The sequence below is a fragment of the Hyla sarda genome, chromosome 5 (genome assembly GCF_029499605.1).
Source record: "Hyla sarda isolate aHylSar1 chromosome 5, aHylSar1.hap1, whole genome shotgun sequence".
NCBI classification, from domain to species: domain Eukaryota; kingdom Metazoa; phylum Chordata; class Amphibia; order Anura; family Hylidae; genus Hyla; species Hyla sarda.
This window is the reverse complement of record NC_079193.1, coordinates 174,978,581-174,997,372: the sequence shown is the minus strand read 5'-3', so window position 1 is coordinate 174,997,372 and position 18,792 is coordinate 174,978,581. Positions and strand designations below refer to the sequence as shown.

The window sequence follows — 18,792 nt, the reverse complement described above, 5'->3', positions numbered from 1 at the left end:
TGCGGCACAGTTCCCACCACGTTAGGTGCGGCACAGTTCCCCCCACATTAGGTGCAGCAGAGTTCCCCCCCCCACATTAGGTGGAGCAGTGTTCTCCCCACATTAGGCTAGCAGTGTTCCCCCACATTAGGTGCAGTATAGTCCCCACATTATGTGCAGTATAGTTCCCCACATTAGGTGCAGTATAGCTCCCCAAATTAGGTGCAGTATAGTTTCCCCACATTAGGTGCAGTATAGTTCCCCACATTAGGTGCAGTATAGTTCCCCCACATTAGGCAGTATGGTTCCCCACATTAGGTACAGTATAGTTCCCCACAATAGGTGCAGTACAGTCCCCCACATTAGGCTGTAGTTCCCCCACATTGGGTGCAGTATAGTCCCCCAACATTAGGTGCAGTATAGTTCTCCACATTAGTATAGTTCTCCACATTAGGTGCAGCATAGTTCTCCCCACATTAGGTGCAGTATAGTTCTCCACATTAGGTGCAATATAGTTCTCCACATTAGGTTGGCAGTATAGTTTACCCCACATTAGGTGCAGTATAGTTCCCCACATTAGGTGCAGTATAGTTCTCCCCACATTAGGCTATAGTTCCCCCACATTAGGTTCAGTATAGTCCCCCCACATTAGGTGCAGTATAGTTCTCCCCACATTAGGCTATAGTCCCCCCACATTAGGTGCAGTATAGTCCCCCCATATTAGGTGCAGTATAGTCCCCCCACATTAGGTGCAGTAGAGTCCCCCAACATTAGGTGCAGTATAGTTCTCCCCACATTAGGTGCAGTATAGTTCTCCCCACATTAGGTGCAGTATAGTTATCCCCACAGAAGGTGCAGTATAGTTCCCCCACATTAGGTGTAGTATAGTCCCCCCACATTAGGTGTAGTAGAGTCCCCCACATTAGGTGCAGTATAGTCCCCCCACATTAGGTGTAGTATGTTCCCCCACAGAAATACAGCCTCCAGCCATACAATGTATGGCTGGAGGCTGTATGCCTGATTACTGCCCTACTTCAGTGCTCCGACCACTCCTCCTCTGGTCCGGCCACCGTAGTAGTAGGTCCCGGGATTGGAGGAGCGGTGGTCGGAGCACTGAAGCTCATGTGCCGCTGGTCACTTACCATGCTGACCAGCACATGTCATGTTCTCTGCTACTCCGCGTCGCTTTCCAATGGGCGCACGCACAGGACGTCAGTGGGCTAACAGGGGCATGGCATGTCCTTAATCGGCATGTCCTTAAAAGTGATGGGGAAATTAAACTGGGGGGGGGGTGGAATTTCCCCGTTTCCCCCCCCCCCCCCTGCATCCGCCACTGCATGCATTATATATACACACACACAACACACTGTACACATTACATACTGTACATGCATTGTACACACAGCACACATACTGCACACATTACATACTGTACATGCTTCATACACACACAACATACTGTACACATTACATACTGTACATACATGCTTCATACACACACAGATAGAATAGATCAGTGTTTCCCAACCAGGATGCCTACAGAGGTTGCCTTTGGCTACCCGGGCATGCTGGGAGTTGTAGTTTTTCAACAACTGGAGGCACCCTGGTTGGGAAACACTGGTATAGATACACACATGCAATTTACACATAGTCATCCCCAGAGGCCCCATGTTGTAGAGCCTCTGCGGTCTCCTTTCCTCACAGCTCTGTGCTCTCTACTTCCCCCTCCCCCTGCTCTGACGGCTGAGAGAGTCCGGGGCTGAGGGAACATACCAAGTGCAGCGGGTGTGGGGGGAGCGTGATTGTGGGGAGGTGAGAAGAACTCCAAAGCTGCAAATGAGTTTATTTATAAAAAATGTCAGACATTTGGGGGCCCTCTTGTTTGACTGGTTGCCTGTGGCCCAGAGCTCAAGCTCCAAGAGCACGATTGTTAATCCGGCCCTGGTGATGGGGGGGGGGAATTGCCCCGTCGCTACAGGACGGGCAAGCACTGGCTCTGCTTGGGGCCCCCCAGCCAGCTCGGGGCCCCAAGCAAATGCTTGGTTTGCCTGTCCTGTAGCGATGGGCCTGCTTGTATAGGCAGCTGTGATATCAGAAAGAATTGCAGGACCACCTTATAAACAACAGGTGAAATTGAGATGATTTTTCCAGTGGATGACAGTTTAGCAAGGGGGAGGCTTTATAACAGAAAAAAGAAGAATTTTTGTCTAAAAAGTTTTAATATTTGGTTGTTCTATGGATCAGTTTGTTGAAACAACAAAACAGGACATTTTTCTCATCTCTCTTTTCTGCCTCTCCTTCCCTATTAGTAATTTTTTCCTTCTCATAGCCATACACCGACTCATAATTTCTCCTTCTTTCTCTCAGCCCAAAGTTCTTAGTAAAAAGACTCTATAGTTATCTAAATTATACCAAGTATCCATAATAAACTGAGGCAGGAGTTTCAATCTGGAAACCAATCCTATAATCTCATCATAAATGTTGAAGGCAACTTCCTGGATCTCCCATGCCTATTTATAAACAGAAGGTTGTGGACCAATATTTTTAAGTCTTAACCCTTTAACCCCTTAAGGACAATGGACATACTCCTATGCCCCCGTTTCCGAGTCCTTAAGGACCGAGGACGTAGGAGTACGTCCTGTCCATTCCCGGACCCCCGCCGCTAGCCGGAGGGGAGCCGGTGCCCGATGCCTGCTGAAATCGTTCAGCAGGCATCGCGGCACATCGCCAAGGGGGAGTCATTACACCCCCCCATGTCGGCGATGGCCGCAGATCACTGGACAATTCCGGGTCAATCGGGTCTCCAGTGACCCGGTGACCCAGAATTACTGGCTGATCGGGGCTGTCAGAGACAGCCCCGAACAGCCATAGCCAGCAGGGGTGAGGTGGCACCTCACGATCGCCCTGATTTATCGGCCGGTTTACCGGCCGACCAATCAGGGCGCCTGCTGCGGGTGTCACTCCCGCAACCCGCTCTGCCCCTCTTCCGGTGGACATGAGCGGGAAGAAGACCCCGGGTGCTGGGGACCCCGATCCCCAGCGTCAATGTTGGGATCGGGGCCCCAGGAGCAGCGGCGAGGGACTGACCTGATGCGGCGTGGAGGTGGAGTGACAGCCTCCTGCTGTTGCTTAGCAACAGCTCCCAGCATGCAAAAAGGGCATGCTGGGAGCTGTAGTTATGCAACAGCAGGAGGCAGACCACCACAACTCCCAGCATTCCCTTATGGGCATGCTGGGACTTATAGTTTTGCAACAGCTGGAGGCACATTTTTTTCTTTGGAAAAGTGTACCTTCAGCTGTTGTATAACTACAACTCCAAGCTGGCACAATCAGCTAAAGTGCATGCTGGGAGTTGTAGTGGTGCATCTGCTGGTTGCATAACTACAACTCCCAGCATGCCTGTTGGCTGTCGGTGACTGCTGAGAGTTGTAGTTTTGCAACAGCTGAAGGCACACTGGGTTAAGTAGCAAACCTGTGTGTCTCCAGCTGTTGCATAACTACAATCCCCAGCATCCCCAGCCAAAGTAGTATGCCTCCAGCTGTTGCATAACTACAAGACTCAGCATGCCCTTCCGCTGTCCGTACATGCTGGGGGTTGTAGCTTTTGCAACAGCTGAAGGCACACTGCCTGCAAAACACTGAGTTTGTTATCAAACTCGGTGTTTCACAATCAGTGTGCCTCCAGCTGTTGCAAAACTAAAACTCCCAGCATGCACTGATAGACCGTACATGCTGGGAGTTGTAATTTTGCAACAGCTGGATGTTCCCACCCCCCCCCCCCCCCCCCATGTGAACGTACAGGGTACACTGACATGGGCGGAGGTTTACAGTAAGTATCCGGCTGCAACTTTGAGCTGCGGCAAATTTTCTGCCGCAGCTCAAACTGCCAGCGAGAAACTACTGTGAACCCCCGCCCGTGCGACTGTACCCTAAAAACACTACACTGCCAAAAAATTAAATAAAAAGTAAAAAACACTACATATACACATACCTCTACACAGCCCCCCTCCCCTCCCCAATAAAAATGAAAAACGTCTGGATCGCCACTGTTTCCAAAACGGAGCCTCCAGCTGTTGCAAAACTACAACTCCCAGCATGCACTGATAGACCGTATATGCTGGGAGTTGCAGTTTTGCAACAGCTGGATGTTCCCCCCTCCCTAATGTGAACGTACAGGGAAGCAAGTACTTCTAGTCCATAGGTACTACTGATTTTGTAAAGGGTTGTTGGTTTTAAAGTTTTTCTAAAATTTTTTATATTTTAAGTCACTTACCTATGTGTTAACGCCCTTCTGCTGACGTAGTTGTAGGTGTGTATTTAACCTGCGATACGACACCAGAAGGCGGAGTCTGACGAAGCGGGCTGTGTTCCCGTGAAACATCTGTAACTGCACCTCGTGTTCCCCGGTGTTCCTGCCGACTGCCTGTCCCCTGTGTTCAACGTTTTATGCTTCACGGAATAAAGTTACCAGTGCACAATAATCGGGTGAGTGCGGTTTTTTCTACATTGTTCTGATTCTACAAGCGATTTGTGCTTTTTCTGACCAGCACCCCGACATAGCACACACTGTGTAGTCTCCATTCATTCCTGGATTAGCGGATACCATACTACCTAGTATATTGCTTCCACCTGCATAGCAGTGCCGGACTTGTACTTTTTCTACTTTTGTATCAAAGTGTATCTTGGAATTGCTTTCCACTGAAGCCCAGAGCACGCTGCATTGGATAAGGTGATTTGTCAAAAGGAACTTCACGCAGCAAAACTGCATTAGCGTTCCGATTTGAGATGGAAATGGATACCGCATCAGGCTCTACAGAGACTAGTATGAACACAGACCAAGCGATAAAGGCAGGCCGGCAGGACGCTGGAGCATTTTTCACCCTTTGCAATGACCTGGACTCATTACAATTTACAAGTACTAAAAATCTGGAACATAAAATCAGCCAACTAGCTGAAAAAGAGATGAAACTCTTCTGGACGATCAATTCCTTAAAGTCTTACAAAGACTGCAAAAGGGTCCCTAGGGGCCTTAGAAACTACAATGAACCCTCCCAATACCTGGACGATGCTGAATTAATTCATAAATGGGGAGCAGCTTCACTTGGAATAGTCAATGAGTATGTTGACCACCATCTTAGAGAGGAATGAAAAGGAATATATCTACCTGTCTGAAGCCCTTGGCAAGGCGAAGGTGGAATTAAGGACTCGTCTGTCAGTATCGCAAAGACAAGTCTTCTTAACCCCTTAAGGACCAGGCCATTTTATACCTTAAGGACCGGAGCGTTTTTTGCAATTCTGACCACTGTCACTTTAAACATTAATAACTCTGGAATGCTTTTAATTATCATTCTGATTCCGAGAGTGTTTCTTCGTGACATATTCTACTTTAACTTAGTGGTAAAATTTTATGGTAACTTGCATCCTTTCTTTGTGAAAAATCCCAAAATTTGATGAAAAAAATGAAAATTTAGCATTTTTCTAACTTTGAAGCTCTCTGCTTGTAAGGAAAATGGATATTCAAAATATATTTTTTTTGGGTTCACATATACAATATGTCTACTTTATGTTTGCATCATAAAATTTATGAGTTTTTACTTTTGGAAGACACCATAGGGCTTCAAAGTTCAGCAGCAATTTTGAAATTTTTCACAAAATTTTCAAACTCACTATTTTTCAGGGACCAGTTCAGTTTTGAAGTGGATTTGAAGGGTCTTCATATTAGAAATACCCCATAAAAGACCCCATTATAAAAACTACACCCCCTAAAGTATTCAAAAAAACATTCAGTAAGTGTATTAACCCTTTAGGTGTTTCACAGGAATAGCCGCAAAGTGAAGGAGAAAATTCAAAATTTTCATTTTTTACACTCGAATATTCTTGTAGACCCAATTTTTGAATTTTTGCAAGGGGTAAAAAGGAGAAAATTTTTACTTGAATTTGAAACCCAATTTCTCTCGAGTAAGCACCTACCTCATATGTCTATGTTAATTGTTCGGCGGGCGCAGTAGAGGGCTCAGAAGGGAAGGAGCGACAAATGGTTTTTGGGGGGCATGCCGCATTTAGGAAGCCCCTATGGTGCCAGGACAGCAAAAAACACATGGCATACCATTTTGGAAACTAGACCCCTCAGGGAACGTAACAAGGGGTAAAGTGAACCTTAATACCCTACAGGTGATTCACGACTTTTGCATATGTAAAAAAAATATATATTTTTTTTACCTAAAATGCTTGGTTTCCCAAAAATTTTACACCCCGGAAGAAGTCTTCATTGGTGAAACGTTGGGTGGCGGGTGGCTGTAGCGCTGTATTCCTTGCTCCACTTGGTAAAGTATTTTGTTATTTCTGTCTAGTTCAGGTTTTGTCCTACCTATAATGCGTTATTGATCCCCTGAGGCTCCCTTATCTGCTCTTTGATTTTTTGTACCTACTTGCGATCCGAGCATATTTGCTGGATCCGACTCTAATATTTACTCCACAACCTATGAGCCGTAGCCTCCCTCATTAATCCACGGGAGTCAATACTTATTGTGCACTATTTATTTAACCCTTCCCCTGGCAGACAAGCATAGCCCCCGTTTCTCTCTCAGCACTTTTTGGATTCATGTTTACTACTATATATGTATTCTTTTAAATTATTTTAAATGTCTTGTCATTTTGGATTCATGTTAATAAAGTATACTTTGTGATATCTATGTCCTGTTTGACGCCTTTTTCTTTATGAATTATTTTTAAAAAGGGTAATAGCAGAAAATACCCCCCAAAATTTGAAGCCCAATTTCTCCCGATACAGAAAACACCTCGCATGGGGGTGAAAAGTGCTCTGCTGGTGCACTACAGGTCTCAGAAGAGAAGGAGTCACATTTGGCTTTTTGAAAGCAAATTTTGCTCTGGGGGCATGCCGCATTTAGGAAGCCCCTATGGTGCCAGAACAGCAAAAAAAACCACATGGCATACCATTTTGGAAACTAGACCCCTCGGGGAACGTAACAAGGGGTAACGTGAACCTTAATGCCCTACAGGTGTTTCACGACTTTTGCATATGTAAAAAAAAAAATTTTTTTTTACCTAAAATGCTTGTTTTCCCAAAATGTTTACATTTTTAAAAAGGGTAATAGCGGAAAATACCCCCCAAAATTTGAAGCCCAATTTCTCCCGATTCAGAAAACACCCCATATGGGGGGTGAAAAGTGCTCTGCTGGCGCACTACAGGTCTCAGAAGAGAAGGAGTAACATTTGGCTTTTTGAAAGCAAATTTTGCTCTGGGGGCATGCCGCATTTAGGAAGCCCCTATGGTGCCAGAACAGCAAAAAAAAAACACATGGCAAACCATTTTGGAAACTAGACCCCTCGGGGAACATAACAAGGGGTAATGTGAACCTTAATACCCTACAGGTGTTTCACGACTTTTGCATATGTAAAAAAATATATATTTTTTTTACCTAAAATGCTTGGTTTCCCAAAATTTTTACAATTTTAAAAAGGGTAATAGCAGAAAATACCCCCCAAAATTTGAAGCCCAATTTCTCCCAATTCAGAAAACACCCCATATGGGGGTGAAAAGTGCTCTGATGGCGCACTACAGGTCTCAGAAGAGAAGGAGTCACATTTGGCTTTTTGAAAGCGAATTTTGCTCTGGGGGCATGCCGCATTTAGGAAGCCCCTATGGTGCCAGAACAGCAAAAAAAAAACCACATGGCATACCATTTTGGAAACTAGACCCCTCGGGGAATGTAACAAGGGGTAATTTGAACCTTAATACCCTACAGGTGTTTCACGACTTTTGCATATGTAAAAAAATATATATTTTTTTACCTAAAATGCATGTTTTCCCAAAAATGTTACATTTTTTAAAAGGGTAATAGCAGAAAATACCCCCCAAAATTTGTTAGGCAATTTCTACCGAGTACAGCCATACCCCATATGTGGCCCTAAACTGTTGCCTTGAAATACGACAGGGCTCCAAAGTGAGAGCGCCATGCGCATTTGAGACCTAAATTAGGGACTTGCATAGGGGTGGACATAGGGGTATTCTACGCCAGTGATTCCCAAACAGGGTGCCTCCAGCTGTTGTAAAACTCCCAGCATGCCTGGACAGTCAACGGCTATCTGGCAATACTGGGAGTAGTTGTTTTGCAACAGCTGGAGGCTCCGTTTTGGAAACAGTGGCGTACCAGACGTTTTTCATTTTTATTGGGGAGGGGGGTTGTATAGGGGTATGTGTATATGTAGTGTTTTTTACTTTTTATTTTATTTTGTGTTAGTGTAGTGTAGTGTTTTTAGGGTACAGCCGCACGGGCGGGGGTTCACAGTAGTTTCTCGCTGGCAGTTTGAGCTACGGCAGAAAATTTGACGCAGCTCAAACTTGCAGCCGGATACTTACTGTAATCCTCCGCCCATGTGAGTGTACCCTGTACGTTCACATTGGGGGGGGGGGGGAATCCAGCTGTTGCAAAACTACAACTCCCAGCATGTACGGTCTATCAGTGCATGCTGGGAGTTGTAGTTTTGCAACCGCTGGAGGCTCCGTTTTGGAAACAGTGGCGTACCAGACGTTTTTCATTTTTATTGGGGAGGGGAGGGGGGCTGTGTAGGGGTATGTGTATACGTAGTGTTTTTTACTTTTTATTTTATTGTGTGTTAGTGTAGTGTAGTGTTTTTAGGGTACAGTCGCACGGGCGGGGGGTTCACAGTAGTTTCTCGCTGGCAGTTTGAGCTGCGGTAGAAATTTTGCCGCACCTCAAACTTGCAGCCGGATACTTACTGTAATCCTCCGCCCATGTGAGTGTACCCTGTACGTTCACATTGGGGGGGGGGGGGAACATCCAGCTGTTGCAAAACTACAACTCCCAGCATGTACGGTCTATCAGTGCATGCTGGGAGTTGTAGTTTTGCAACAGCTGGAGGCACACTGGTTGTGAAACACTGAGTTTGGTAACAAACTCAGTGTTTTGCAACCAGTGTGCCTTCAGCTGTTGCAAAAGCTACAACCCCCAGCATGTACGGACAGCGGAAGGGCATGCTGGGTGTTGTAGTTATGCAACAGCTGGAGGCATACTAATTTGGCTGGGGATGCTGGGGATTGTATTTATGCAACAGCTGGAGACACACTGGTTTGCTACTTAACTCAGTGTGCCTTCAGCTGTTGCAAAACTACAACTTTCAGCAGTCACCGACAGCCAACGGGCATGCTGGGAGTTGTAGTTATGCAACCACCAGATGCACCACTACAACTTCCAGCATGCACTTTAGCTGATTGTGCAAGCTGGGAGTTGTAGTTACACAACAGCTGAAGGTACACTTTTCCATAGAAAGAATGTGCCTCCAGCTATTGCAAAACTACAAGTCCCAGCATGCCCATAAGGGCATGCTGGGAGTTGTGGTGGTCTGCCTCCTGCTGTTGCATAACTACAGCTCCCAGCATGCCCTTTTTGCATGCTGGGAGCTGTTGCTAAGCAACAGCAGGAGGCTGTCACTCACCTCCAACGATCTTCGCTGCACCAGGTCAGTCCCTCGTCGTCTCCGCCGCCGCCGCTGCTCCTGGGGCCCCGATCCCAACAGGGGCGCCGGGGATCGGGGTCCCCAGCACCCGGGGTGCACGTCCCGCACCCACTCACGTCCTCCGGAAGAGGGGCGGAGCGGGTTGCGGGAGTGACACCCGCAGCAGGCGCCCTGATTGGTCGGCCGGTAATCCGGCCGACAAATCAGGGCGATCGTGAGGTGGCACCAGTGCCACCTCACCCCTGCTGGCTCTGGCTGTCAGAGACGGCCCCGATCAGCCAATAATTCCGGGTCACCGGGTCACTGGAGACCCGATTGACCCGGAATCCGCCGCAGATCGCTGGACTGAATTGTCCAGCGATCTGCGGCCATCGCCGACATGGGGGGTCATAATGACCCCCCTGGGCGATATGCCCCGATGCCTGCTGAACGATTTCAGCAGGCATCGGGCACCGGCTCCGCTCCAGATGGTTGCGGGGGGCCGGTAAAACACATGACGTTCTCATACGTCATGTGTCCTTAAGGACTCGGAAATGGAGACGTATGAGAACGTCATGTGTCCTTAAGGGGTTAAAGAAATTAGACACCAAACTTTTGAATCTCCAGAGTACCCTTAAAGAGGAAAAGAGAGATAAATACTTGAGAGATAAACAGGACTTTGAAAGTGGAAAAATCTTTGTGAAAAGATCTAATGTCCCTAAAGGAAGAAAACCACAAAATTACACCAATAAAGGAAACAAAAAATATCAGAAGAAAAATGAACGTACAACAACTGATTTTCTGACCACGGGCTCGGATTCTAGTGATCTAGAGGCAGTAACCCCTAGCAACCAAGCCAATGCAATTGCAAAGGGGCACCCTTTAGAGCAAAGATTAGAAGAGGAGGTAAAAAGAATAGGAAAAAGAGGAGCCAAGAAAAGGAAAAAAGTCACATGGAGGTCATAAAGGACCCCCAACAAGTTATTATTGCTGGACTTCCTACATGTGCGGACATTATTTCCCCTGAGACCCCTCCAAGTCATGCTCCCGTGAGCAGCCTAGCCACCTCCAACCCTGCCACTATAATTAATTTAACGGACTTAGTCCTGAATGATCATGCTATTTCCTTATAACAAAAGGGTTTAAATTACTGTCCGACAAATGACTTTGATTTGGTGTCCTTTGAAATAGATTTGTTTAAGAGCATGTGTAAACTGAATCTTAAGAGAGTTTTCTCAAGTAAAGATACTAGTGCACCCAAAAGAGAGGGAGATTCCCCAATACAGTCCCCTAGAGTTTAGTCCCCTCATCAGTCCAAGCATTTCCGAAAACAAATACCTATTAGCTTTAACAGAATTATTGGGGGAGAATGATGCTTGTGTAGGGGAAACCCCCATAGGTGATGCAACGGCGAGAAACTCCTTAGATTTTGGCTACTTTTCTGGTGGAGTCAAATCCACATATAATCCCCCTATTGCATCGGGCAGCATCTTAGACATATTCCAACAAAAACTCATGGAGGACGTAAAGGCAATCATATACCCGCAAGATAGCCCTAATCTTACAGTTAAAGAAAAGGAAGCTCTAAAATGGCTAAAAGCACAGAAAGGGATTATTATTAAAAAATCTGACAAAGGGGGCAATGTTGTGCTGATGCAGGAAAGTTATTATTTGTCCGAAGCCAACCGACAATTATCTAATAAAAACAACTATGAGGTTCTGTCCACTAACCCTATACCGAGACTCTCCTCACGTCTACAGTCCTTTTTACGGAGGGCTGTGGAGGTGGGGACAATCTCGAATTCCACTGCTATAAAATTGTTCCCTACTACACCAACATATCCATGGTGGTATTTTCTGCCGAAGATGCACAAAACATTAGAGAGACCCCACCCGGAAGACCTATTGTCTCTGGTGTGGGGTCTCTAATGGAACCCCTTTCAAAATATATTGACTGGGTTTTACATCCTATTTTGAAAGAAATCCCAGATATGGTCAAGGACACCAACCATTTCCTAGAAACCCTGAAAAATACAAAATGGCAACCCAGCTATATGCTGGGAGCCATTGATATTGAAAGTTTGTATACAAACATTGACCAAAACATAGCAATTCAGTGTGTGAGGGAATTGTTGGTGTCCTTCAATAAAAGTGAGTCTTTTATCAAGTTCATTTACGAATTCATCTTACAAACAATGTATTCCAATTTAACAACATGTGGTATATACAAAAGAGTGGTGTTGCCATGGGTACACCAGTAGCTTGTACCCTGGCAAACATATATGTAGCCTTTTAGGAAAAAAGATGGATTTTCTCAGAAGTTAACTCCTTTAGAAAACTCATTGGTAGCTATGTGAGATTCGTAGATGACGTCCTGATAACCTGGATCGGAGTGGAGTTGACGAATTTCATCACATGGCTGAACACTAATAACAACATGTGTCTAAATTTCACAAGTAACATCAGCAAAGAAAAAATAGAGTTTCTAGATGTCCTTGTAAGAGTAAGCGAAAATAAATTGTGCACAGAGGGTACCGAAAACCTACGGCTGGTAATTCCCTCCTACATTATAGGAGTTATCACCCGAGACATGTTAAGTCCGCTATCCCTTATGGACAATTCCTTCGCTTGCGAAGAATTAATGATACACAGAGCAGCTTCGAAAAACAAGCCAGGGAACTCACTTTGCGTTTATTAGAAAGAGGATACCCATCCTCGGTCCTGCATATAACGTATGATAGAGCAAATAGACAAAATAGGAATTCCCTCTTACAGAACAGTGGTTTACATAACTCTAAAAAAAAGTAAACAAAAAACAATAATCAGAGATTTTGCTTTACGTTCATGCACAGCCCGATGGCTGAGAAAATAAAGCAAAGTATCCATAAACATTGGTATTTAATCCAAAGTGATCCGATCCTGTCGGAGCAGTTCGATAATAAACCCCTCATCTCCTACAAAAGGGTTACTAACCTAGGCGACATCTTGACTAGCAGTAAGTGCTCGGGTAAAGAGAACTGGCTAAGTGGCTGGCTAAGAGGCTGGCTAAGTGGCCCCGCAGTATGCGGTAATTTCCGCTGTGGGAGCTGTAAGTTGTGTCCCAAACTTAAAGTAGGTAAATTCTTCACAATCGGAGGTACACAAATCAAGGTGAGGAAATTTATTAATTGTAAAATGAACCACATCATCTACTGTATGTTTTGCGACTGTGGTCGCTACTACATAGGTAGCACCACTAGGTCGCTAAACATCAGATTCAGAGAACATCTTTACTCTGTCCGTTCAGGTAAAGGGTGCCCGCGGGTATTGGAACATCTAAAGATCGCCCTTAATAATGACCCAGCTGCTTTAAAATTCTTTGGGATAAAGAGAATAATGCCACAGGAAGGAATTGACAGGAAAAAGCTACTGCTACGTGCAGAGGCGGAGCTTATCCTGCGCACAAACGCCCAGGGTAATCTCGGGCTTAACGACAAGCTAGATTTTAGCGTTTTTCTATAAGAAGTACTTGCTAGTCCATAGGTACTACTGATTTTGTAAAGGGTTGTTGGTTTTAAAGTTTTTCTAACATTTTCTATATTTTGTTAACGCCCTTCTGCTGACGTAGTTGTAGGTGTGTATTGAACCTGCGATACGACACCAGAAGGCGGAGTCTGACGAAGCGGGCTGTGTTCCCGTGAAACAGCTGTAACTGCACCTCGTGTTCCCCAGCGTTCCTGCCGACTGCCTGTCCCATGTGTACTACGTTTTATGCTTCACGGAATAAAGTTACCAGTGCACGATGATCGGGTGAGTGCGTTTTTTTTCTATATTGTTCAGATTTGTAAATTACTTCTATTAAAAAATCTTAATTCTTCCTGTACTTATTAGTTGCTGAATAATAGAGTAGAAATTATTTTCCATTTGAAACACAGAGCTCTCTGCTGACATCATGAGCACAGTGCTCTCTGCTGACATCTCTGTCCATTTTAGGAACTGTCCAGAGTAAAAGGAAATCCCCATAGCAAACATATGCTGTTCTGGACAGTTCCTAAAATGGACAGAGATGTCAGCAGAGAGCACTGTGCTCATGATGTCAGCAGAGAAAAAAAAAGAATTTCCTCTGTAGTATTCAGCAGCTAATAAGTACAGGAAGGATTACGATTTTTTAATAGAAGTAATTTACAAATCTGTTTAACTTTCTGGCACCAGTTGATTTAAAAAAAAAAAAAAGTTTTTCACCGGAGTACCCCTTTAACCCCTGTGATGTATATAGTACTCAGCAGCATACTATTAATTTAACTTCATGCCCCCCTGTTGGCATTGTTTACTGTATGCAGAGCAGTTCCTCTCTCATTCAGCATGTCATACTGAAGGCTGTCAGCATGGAAAAAAGGGATATGCTGAAGTGTCCAGCCAAGTATCATAATGCTCACTGTCTAGCGAATGCTGAACATTGGACTGCTGTGCCAAGGTAAGTATTAGTTCATTACATGTGCTCACTTCGATATCATTTACAGTAAACCCATCAGTTCTGGAATACCTGTTTAGGTAAAAATATGCATTCCCCTTCACAAAGAGAATCATTTTTTTTTTCTTAGAACAATTTAGTGTGCTGTTCCTCTTATATTCTTCCTGGAAATATATGAATTAATCAAATGGATGTTACTATTTCCCTGGCAAAATCTTATGCTCCTACATAGACTGACACAGTACAATCAGGGGTGAAAACTAGAGATGAGCGAACTTACAGTAAATTCGATTTGTCACAAACTTCACGGCTCGACAGTTGATGACTTATCCTGCATAAATTAGTTCAGCTTTCAGGTGCTCCGGTGGGCTGGAAAAGGTGGATACAGTCCTAGGAAAAAGTCTCCTAGTACTGTATCCACCTTTTCCAGCCCACGGGAGCACCTGAAAGCTGAACTAATTTATGCAGGATAAGTCATCAACTGCCGAGCCGAGAAGTTCGTGACAAATCGAATTTACTGTAAGTTCGCTCATCTCTAGTGAAAACTGCAGATTATAAGGAAACATTAAAAGGGGGGTTCTAAATGCACATTTTTCAAATTTTTTACGAGGAGGATTGACAGGAAACGCAACTTCACAGAGTTCTTAGAAAATGTGTTCCAGAACACTTATCAATTGTTATTTTGTACAAGTGTTTAGTAAAACAGACATAAAAAGAGCTGGCGGGTTATCTTTGATAACAAACACCCCACCCTCTAATGTCAGACTCACAATGGTCATGAGACACATAGGCCCAGATTTATCAAACTGTGTGAGATAAAAAGTTGAGTGATTTTCCAACAACAACCAATCACAGCTCAGCTTTCACTTTACCAGAACTCATTAGCTGAGCTGTGATTGGTTGTTGTGGAAAAATCTCTCCACTTTTTCTCTCACACAGTTTGATAAATCTGGACCATAGGTTTTTTTTTGCTTCTCTTTCTAACAAAATGGAATATCTGCATGCATTACATACACCCACTTTATCATCAGAAAAAGATGTGTAAAAGGTAGACACATATCAAAGTTCTGACTCCAACCAGTCACTAGAATGAGCTGGAGTGTGTGCTCAGTGAATTTACTCCTGACTAACAATGTACCAGGAGGAAAAAAGAGGGGTCCAAGTGGTCCAAAATGCATTGACTGCGTTTTGTCTGCTATTTATGGAATTTCCACAAAGACAACCAACGAAAACTTTTTAAAAGTCAGAAGGTTTATACTGTATAATGACAGGTACACTTTAACTTTATAAATGTTTTGCTTAAATGGGACAAATGGCATGCACTCTTTTTGTCAAAGCATTTTGACCAAGCAAATTATACAAAAGTCTCAATTCAGAAACTGAATAAACCCATTTAACCCGATAACGACCATGGACGTCTATACTCGTCCAATGGCCGTTACCGGGGTATGACGCGGGCTCCCGACTCGAGCCCGCGTCATACCGGCCAGCCCCCAGCTGATTCCTGTAGCTGGGGGCCGGCGTTAATAGCCGACATGCGGCGATCGCCGCGGCCGGCTATTAACCCTTTAGATCGCCGCTGTCAAAGTTGACAGCGGCATCTAAAGGTGCCTGTATTAAGTCCCTGGTGGTCCAGTGGGGTGTATCGCCCCCCCCCCCCCGCATCCTCTACTGAGGTAGCCTGAGGGCTTACCTCTCCTGCTGCGGCGGCTCCGGCTTTATCAATCAAGTGCAGAGCACGCAGATCATTGTGGTTTTATGAAACCACAATGATCTGTATGAGGAATCTAATGATTCCTCCTAAAAGTCCCCTAAGGGGACTAAAAGTGTAAAAAAAAAAAAAAAGTTTAAAAAAAGTTTAAAAACACACACTTTTCCCAAATTCCATATTAAAAATATGTAACCATAATAAAAATAAACATATGTGATATCGCCGCGTGCGTAAATGTCTGAACTATAAAAAGATATCATTAATTAAACCACACGGTCAATGGCGTACACGCAAAAAAATTCTAAAGTCCAAAATAGCGTATTTTTGGTCACTTTTCATGCCATAAAAAAGGAATAAAAAGCGATCAAGAAGTCCAATCAAAATAATAATGGTACCGATTAAAACTTCAGATCATGGCGCAAAACATTAGCCCTCAAACCACCCTGTACGTGGAAAAATAAAAAAGTTATAGGGGTCAGAAAAGGACAATTTTAAATGTATACATTTTCCTGCATGTAGTTATGATTTTTTCCAGAAGTACGACGAAATCAAACCTATATAAGTAGGGTATCATTTTAACCGTATGGACCTACAGAATAAAGTTAAAGTGTCATTTTTACCAAAAAATTTACTGCCTAGAAACAGAAGCCCCCGAAATTTACAAAATTGTGTTTTTTCTTCAATTTTGACGCACAATGTTTTTTTTTTTCCGTTTCGACATAAATGTTTGTGTAAAATGACTGATGTCATTCCAAAGTAGAATTGGTGGCGCAAAAAATAAGCCCTCATATGGATTTTTAGGTGCAAAATCGAAAGGGTTATGATTTTTAAAAGGTAAGGAGGAAAAAACGAAAGTGTAAAAACAGAAAAATGCTTGGTCCTTTAGGGGTTAAGCAAGAGAACAACACAAGGGTGTTGGTTGTCATTGACAAGGTAACTATTAGAAATTTTTAAGCAACATACAGTCATTTCTAAGAAACATAAAAGTCTTCTGAAAAAATATCTATAGAGTGTGATTATTAAAAAGAATTAGAACATAATCTGAACTGGTAGGGTTTAAAAGGAAAAACGTGGCACTTTCTTCCAAAGACAGTGCCACAATAGTCCACAGGTTGGATGTGGTACTGCTGCTCAACCTCTTTCAGTTCAGTAGACTTAAGCTAGAATATACACATAAGTACATAACCTGTAGCAGGCGTAGCCCTGTTTTTAGTCAATGCCTTTGAAAATGTCTACATCTTTACAGTGATTCACATTTTTCTGTTACAGAGTTCAAAGTCCCCACTTTCCTTTACATAGTCAAAGAGATACATAATAGTACTGGATGCCTACATCCAACACTAATGGGAGTTCACTGGATACAGATTTTTGCACCTTCATTTGACCTCTATTAAAGGGGTACTCTGGCGCTAAGACATCTTATCCCCTATCCAAAGGATAGGGGATAAAATGCCTGATCACAGGGACGGAGCATAGTGATGTCACGGCTCCGCCCCGTGTGATGTCACGCTCCGCCCCCTCAAAGTAAGCATATGGAGGGGGCGTGACAGCTGTCATGCCCCCTCCCATAGGCTTGCGTTGTGGGGGCGGAGTGTGACATCACACGGGGGTGGAGCCATGACGTCACTATGCTCCGTCCCCGTGATCGCCAGTAATCAGATCCGGAGCGAACACACATCGGGGGCTGGTTCTAACAGGGTGCGGCATGGAAGATCACGGGGGTCCCCAGCGGCGGGACCCCTGCGATCAGGCATCTTATCCCCTATCCTTTGGATAGTGGATAAGATGTCTTAGCGCCGGAGTACCCCTTTAACTATATAACTAGAGAAAAAAAGACGAAAGGATTCGCTCCCTTGTGTGATACCCAGGTATAATGTGGTAACGTTTAATGTGAGTTAGCACTTACCAAGTATGGTTGTACTCCATCCAAGTACAACCATGTACAACCAAGAGCGTGTGTTGTAACTGGATCTCAGCAGCCGCTCCGCTTCACATAACCACAGATACAGTACAAATTTCCTCCAAAAAGGCAGAGATCATGAAGGCACTGGAGATCAGGTAAAATGCAACTTTTCCTGATCTAAAGTTGCATTTTACCTGATCTCCAGCGCTTTCATGATCTTTGCCTTTTTGGAGGAAATTTGTACTGTATCTGTGATTAACTAGATAAGTCTCTATGCTCCTTAGTGGTCATTGGTATCAGTTGATTCTATGGTGGCTGGTGACCTCGTGAGCCCCTGACAGCTATTTTGCCCTGATGGCAGTCCACATTCCAGAGAAAAACTTTATTATCTACAAGGGGGACACTGTCCTCAAGTCTGGTCTTAGGTATTTCTACATATGAATACGTATATGTAATCTCAGTCAGAATAATAGTGAAGAATATATAACATTTATTTATAATCAATAATCATGGCCCTTGCAGACTGTGCCTACTACATACATGTATATTGATTATAAATAAATGTTATATATTTTTCACTATTATTCTGACTGAGATTATATATACGTATTCATATACAGAAATATCTAAGACCAGACATGAGGACAGTGTCCCCCTTGTGCATATTTTATTTGATTGAGGTTATATAGGAAACATAACCTTACCACACCAGTACTCGTCTGGCAATATATATGTATTGTGTTTTTCCTTGTGCCTTGGTTGGGCTGCCCAATCCCATTGATGTTTAGACTTTCATATCTATACAGTGGTCCCTCAACATACGATGGTAATCCGTTCCAAATGAACCATCGTTTGTTGAAAACACTGTATGTTGAGGGATCCGTGCAATGTAAAGTATAGGAAGCTGTACTCACCTGTCCCCGCCGCTCCGGACCCGTCACCGCTGCCCTGGATGTCAGCCTCCATCGCTGTCGCCGCATCCCCGTGGTGTCCCCGACGCTCCGGACGTCTCTGCTTCCCCGGGATCCTCGCTCTCCGTCGCCGTCATCACGCGCGCACGCCGCTCCTAATGGATGACGGGACGGCGTGCGCGCGACGTGATGATGACAAAGGAGAGCGCCGGCGATGGAGGGGATCGGGAAAAGGATGTTCCGGAGCCCCGAGGACAGGTAGGAGACCATCACCGGACCACACGGGGCACCGTAAACGGCTATCCGGCAGCAGCTGAAGCAGTCAGCGTGCCGGATAGCTGTTTATGCCATGGCCCCAACA

At 44.4% G+C, this 18,792-nt stretch overlaps 1 protein-coding gene across 1 annotated transcript in view; it reads right to left on the bottom strand.

The window, feature by feature from the left end:
• Positions 1 to 18,792, bottom strand: part of LOC130273646 (band 4.1-like protein 4B) — a 200,261-nt gene that overhangs the window by 144,614 nt on the left and 36,855 nt on the right. The window lies entirely within an intron of this gene.